Consider the following 6371-nt stretch of genomic DNA (forward strand, 5'->3'; position numbering starts at 1 on the left):
TTTTTGCTTGCTAAGTTTGAAGAGGTGTGGAGAGTTTTGGGTGAAGAGCCTAGCACCTTGCAGGGACCTGGTAATACAAGGAGCGAAGTACTTATAAAATGGATAGCTTAGGTTGGCTAGCCTTGAACACCGATGGGGCTGCCAAAGGTGCACCTGTGCCAGCAGGTGGTGGTGGTTTGGTTCGAGACAGCACAGGGAAGTTCTTACATGGCTTCTCTATTAAGCTGGGAGCCTGCAACGCATTTATGGCTGAGTTACATGCTATTGAGTATGGGTTAGAGCTAGCTAAGAGGATGAGAGCTGCTAAAGTGCAAGTGCAATTGGATAGTCAATGTGTTCTAGCAGCCCTGAAGAATGAGGTAGTCCACCGAGGTCCAGGCTATCATATTATTCAAAGCTGCAAGAAGCTAATCGAAGAAAGTCAGTGGCAAGTGCATATCGTTCATATCTATCGAGAAGCTAATAGAGCAGCGGATTGGCTAGCGAATCAAGGAGTCGTCCAGAACAACAAAATAGAGTTGATTCAATTCCCTCCTACGGCGCTACGACGTATTTTACATGAAGATCTTGTAGGAGTGGCTTTGCCACGTTTTATTTCTGTTTAGTTTGTTTTAGTTTTTTCCCGGGGCTTTGCCCCTCGTGAGCATCAAAAAAAAAAAATCATAGAATTGAAAATACTTCTTTTCAAATATTTAAATGTTAATCAATCAAAGAGATTTAATATACTTAATTTTTTGTTTCCTTAATAATTATTTACATATTTAAGAGAATAATCAAATTAAGATATAATTTCATCTTACCTTTTTTAAATTTAAATATCATCCTTGTATGTTAAGAATCATTAATTTTCTAATAAATATCATTGTATTTTTATTTCCTTACCTGCCAAAAGGCACACATGCCTTACATGCATTGTCATCATTTTTAACCACCACATAAGACTAATGAATATTTTAATTGTTTAATGTTGTGATGTTTGACCCTTTATTTCGATTATATATACTATCTCACTTTCAAATGTAACAACATCCTTATTACAAGCACCCACATTCATACAAAAAAAAACCCATGGGAATGGAGAAAATGTACTTGTTCCTATCTCTTTTTGCAATCATAATTTTCCTTAAAAAAATATTTCTACCCTCTAAAGCAAAGAACATGAAACTCCCACCAAGTCCACCATCAATTCCTATATGGGGCCACCTACACCTACTTAAGCCTCCCTTCCACAAAACACTCCTAACCCTTGCCGACCGTTACGGCCCAATCTTCTCCCTTCGTTTGGGCTACCAGCCCCTTCTCGTTGTCTCTTCTCCATTGGCCGTCGAGGAATGCCTTAACAAAAACGATATCGTATTTGCTAACCGACCTAAGTTCATTGTTGGTGAGATTTTAGGATATAACTTTTCGACGCTCAATTGGTCCCCGTATGGGGACCATTGGAGGCATATCCGACATGTTGGGGACTTAACTTTGTATTCCTTTCATAAGCTTAATGATGTAAGCCCTATCCGGATAACTGAGATCCATAACATGATCTTAGATCTTCTAACCGAGTCCGAGGGTGGGACTAGGAAAGTGAACTTAAATAATATTTTATATAAGATGACGCACAACTTTGTTATGAGGTTAATAAATGGGAAGACATGGGATAACATGGATATGACACCAGTACCACCCTCCAGTTACATGACAATGTGTGATTTCTTTCCCATGTTGAGGTGGGTAGGTTTTGGAGGGATTGAGAAAAATTTGAAAAAGGTTATGAAGAAGAGGGATGAATATTTACAAAATGTGCTTGATGATTGTAGAGAAAGTATTAAAAGAGGATCATCTTGTGGGAAGGAAGTTGCGACGAAAAATTTGATTGAACAATTGCTAGACTTCCAGGTTGCTGAACCTGATTGCTATACTGATGAATTTATAAAAAGTTTCATTTTGGTAAGATTACTATTACTCCCTTTGTCTCTAGAAATACAATGTTAAAGTGTTCAAATATTTAATTAATTGCTACAATTAAATATGATACATGTCAATGCATGAATTTGATTACTCAAATAAGTAATGTCATTAACTATGTATTTACTTAAATGATAAGCTATGTCCGATTCAAATTATTTAAGTTGATATTTATTTCGAGAATTATCATTTCTCTTATTTGATTTGATACTAAAAGATCTTTTCTATCAAAATATCATCTAAACATATTTATCCTTACATAAATCATAACATAGAATCAAACAAAAGTTTATAATTAATAAATAATAAACGGGAGTTATATTTTAATTAATTTGTAACTTAGATTTAGCAAAAATATATAACTATTCAAAAAATAAAAAATAAAAAAAATAAAAAATAAAAATAGCAAAAATATATAAATGTTAATGGTCGAAATGCAAATTAAAATTATGTTTATCACAAATTTAATGTGGCAAGTGTGTGGCGAATAGAAATAAAGAAGTGGCAAGTAAAAGAAAATGAAAATAAATAAAATGATAGACAACTAGAAACTCATATAACGTACTAGAATACTTTTAGGATAAAAACAAAGGTAAGAAAAGATTCTATCCTAATTTACTTTAGTATTTATGAAAATTGTAATAAATGCAATATTTATTTATAAGTAAAATATTTGACTATGTAGGTTGTTTTTAGTATCCCTTATTATTGCATAAATTATGGTTGATCGCCATGATCAGTAAACATGATCACAAGAAGTAAGGACGACCAATTGCTCATTAGAAGAAACAAATATTCATTAAAGTAGTGTTAATAATGTGAGGAGGAGTGTAATATTTGTTTAAGTATAGATTTCTCAAACATCAAATGTAAGTACCTCACTTTGATTTTTTTAAAAAAATGAGAGAGTCAAACATTTTACTTCGTGTAAGACTTTTGTTGTCACATTGTTGGGTGATGAAACTTCTTCTACCGATAAGTGTGTATCTCATATCTTTAACGTTAATATTTATAAATGTATTGTGATGCTGTCATACTAGGAGTTAATGTATGAAGTAGAAATTATAAAAATTTCCTTTTACTATAATAAATGGAGGGAGCGTTACTCATATAAGTCATGTGATGATTTCCTATATCAGATGCAGCTATTAGCGGGACCAAAAGGTATATTGCATACCTTAGAATGGGCAATGTCAAACCTAATAAACAACCCAGAAATCATCATAAAAGCAAGGGCCGAAATTGATCTAATTGTAGGAAAAGGAAGACTCGTAAACGAATCTGATCTACCAAAAATGAGCTACATACATTGGATAATGTATGAGACAATAAGACTTTTCCCACCAGAACCAATTCTATTCCCACAATGCTCATCCAAAGACTCCACTGTTGGAGGGTTCCATGTAAATAAAGGCACAATGCTCTATGTCAACGCTTGGGCTATACAAAGGGACCCTAGCCTATGGAACGAGCCAAATGTGTTTAAGCCGGAGAGGTTTGCATATGAAACCCAAGGGTACAAGTTTTTTCCCTTTGGAATTGGGAAGAGGTCTTGCCCCGCGAGTGCCTTTGCTACTAGGAGTTTCACTTTTGCTTTGGCTACTCTTATCCAATGTTTTGATTGGGAAGCGCCTATGAAAATTGGTGTCAATATTGGTCCCAAGGAGAAGCCTCTATTAGAGGCAATTTGTCACCTTAGATCATCAATGGTGGATGTCGTTGCTCAACTCAAAATTAATTAAATATGTTTAGTTGTTATCTAGTAAAAATAGGAGGGTGCTTTTAAAATTTGGATGTATAATCCATTTGATATTATCTCATATGACTTTATTTAATTTATAAGTTCTTGTGTACCCTTAATCAAATAGAGAGCTAAGACTCCATATTACTTAAATCCTTGCTATTATGTACTGTTATATAAATCCATCACTATTTTTTAACCCAAGGGGGAAGCTGCATTGCCTACCTAATAAGACTAATACCCCTCTTGGCTTATACTACAATAATATTGAATAAAAAGGATTAGAAAAAGAAAACAACTTACTCCATCATCTTTTATTACAATTAACTTTTTTTTTTTTTAACAAATTGAGCAATTTTATGAGATTCTAATATAATTTTGCTCATTTTGATTGAAGTATTTGAATTTTTTGTAAATTTTAACAGTTTGAACTTTAATTTTGCTCATTTTATTTTAGTTTGCTTATGTTATTTCAGTTTGCTCATTTGAATTCAGTTTGCTCATTTTAATTTAGTTTGCTTATTTTAATTTTTAAATGTATTAAGTAAACCTTGTAAATTTTCTAATTCAAAATTAGGCAGAGAATGAATGCATAATATAAACTAGTACATGGTTGGTCTCTTATGATCCAACAATTGTTTATGTTTTCTAATACAGTAAGGCCCTGTTCCTTTGAGCTGTTCTGCTCTACTCAACTGAAATTTGTTCTACTCTGCTTAAATTTGCTCTGCTCTACTCTACTCTACCATGCTCTGCTCTACTTAATATAATAATTAATATTTATAATAATAATTAATTTTTATGAAAATAAGTAATATTTAATATAGTTAATACTTAATAGTTAATAATTAATAATAATAATTAGAGATAATAATAATTAATAATTATAATTAATATTTCATATTTAACAAAAATAATAAAAATTAAGATTTAATAATAATAAATAATATTTAAAGATGATAATAGTAGCAATAGTAAAGATAATAATAATAAAAATAATAACAATGATAATACTTCTTATATTTTTTAAATATTGCAGCACTTGTCTTTTAAGGAAGTTTCACAAATATTGCACCACATACATTTTAGAAAAGAAAACATTTGTGTTCACACTATTAATACCTTATATACCCTTACACTTAAGGAAAAATTGACGAGAATAATCTCAACTTTTCTCCATTCGCTCAAAATAATCCCAACTTTCGATTATTTTTTAATAATCCGAACTTTAATATCAGTTTGCTTCCAATGGTTCCAAGTGACCTTTAACCTGTTCAACAGGTAATTTTTTTTAAAAAAGTTTAATGTACATGTGTCATTACTTGATTGGTCAAATTAAGTTTAATTTTTAATTTAGTTGCTAATTAAACCTTAATTCTAATATTATTAACTACCACCTAAATCAGCACCACCTACCAGCGGCTAGCACCAGCCACCTCCCCGACCCCCACCCACCGCCTAGACCAGGAAAGTCGTCACCCCACCGCTCCCAGACCCATTACCCTGCCCCGCCCTCGCCGTCGCCCTTCCCCCTAAACCAGCATAAGCCCACCACGAAAACTTTTCCCTCCCTTCAAAATCCTTAAAAAAATCCTTCCCCACCGCTTAAACTGCGCATCGCCCCTCCCCCAACACTTGAAACCCCTTTTCTCTAGGTTTCCGAGGATGGGCGAGGTGAAAATTGGGGGTTTTTGCGGCCTGGGAGGTTTTTTCTCAAGGATTTCGGGGTTTTTGGGGATTTCAAGGATTCAGGGGTTTTGGGGTGGCAGACGACAACCAAGAGTAAAGGGAAGGGCAGCGACATTGTCGACTGGTGCGGGGTGGTGGGTTTGGCCGTCAATGTTGCGGCGGGAGTGTGGTGCCGGAGGGTGGCTGGAACTGCTGGAAGGTGTTGGTGGACTTTAGTTAATTAATTTTGTTTTATAATGTTTTTTTAAAAAAAATTCTTTTTTTTTTTTGACCAATTACGCCTTTACACGTGTCAACTAACTTGTTATAACAAGTTAAATAACCGGTTGAGACTATTGAAAGCAAGTTGATATTAAAGTTCGGATTATTAAAAAATAATAAAAAATTGGGATTATTTTGGGCGAATGGGACAAAGTTGGGATTACTATTGTCAATTTTTCCTACATTTAAACATTTGATCCTCTACTTTATGCTTATAATCACTTAGGCGCTTTTGTACTTTAACCTTTCTCTCTCTTCCTTTTTCCCACTACCAAAAAATTTGTGTCAAACCCTTATGGTGCAATATAAAAAGAACGGAGGAAGTAATAATAGTAGTAGTAGTAGTAGTAGTAGTAGTAGTGATGAACTGATGATGATGATGATGCAGAAATCTGCTCTACCTTGCCCTACTCTTCTCTGCTGAAATCTGCTTTACTCTGATGTGCTGATCTTTACTATGCTTTCTGCTCTGCCAAAAAGCTCAAAAGAATATAGCCTAAGTGACTTCAAGGTTTTATATTAGTTTGAATGTTTTAGAATTATTGCTCATTTGATAAATGAACAAAGAATTAATGCTCATTTTGATAAATGAACGAAGAATTATTGCTCATTTTGATTAATGAACAAAGAATAGTTGCTCATTTGATAAATGAACAAAGAATTGTTTCTCATTTGATAAATGAGCAGATAATTATTTGCTCATATGATAAATGAGCAAAGA

The 6371-nt window shown here is 33.4% G+C and overlaps 1 pseudogene; it reads left to right on the forward strand.

Moving 5' to 3' along the window:
* The first annotated feature begins 1068 nt into the window (after window positions 1-1068).
* On the forward strand, window positions 1069-3701 carry LOC145606914 (cytochrome P450 81Q32 pseudogene; annotated as a pseudogene).
* Window positions 3702-6371: the final 2670 nt, after the last annotated feature.

This window comes from Chenopodium album, chromosome 23, assembly GCF_948465745.1.
Source record: "Chenopodium album chromosome 23, dcCheAlbu1.1, whole genome shotgun sequence".
NCBI lineage: Eukaryota > Viridiplantae > Streptophyta > Magnoliopsida > Caryophyllales > Amaranthaceae > Chenopodium > Chenopodium album.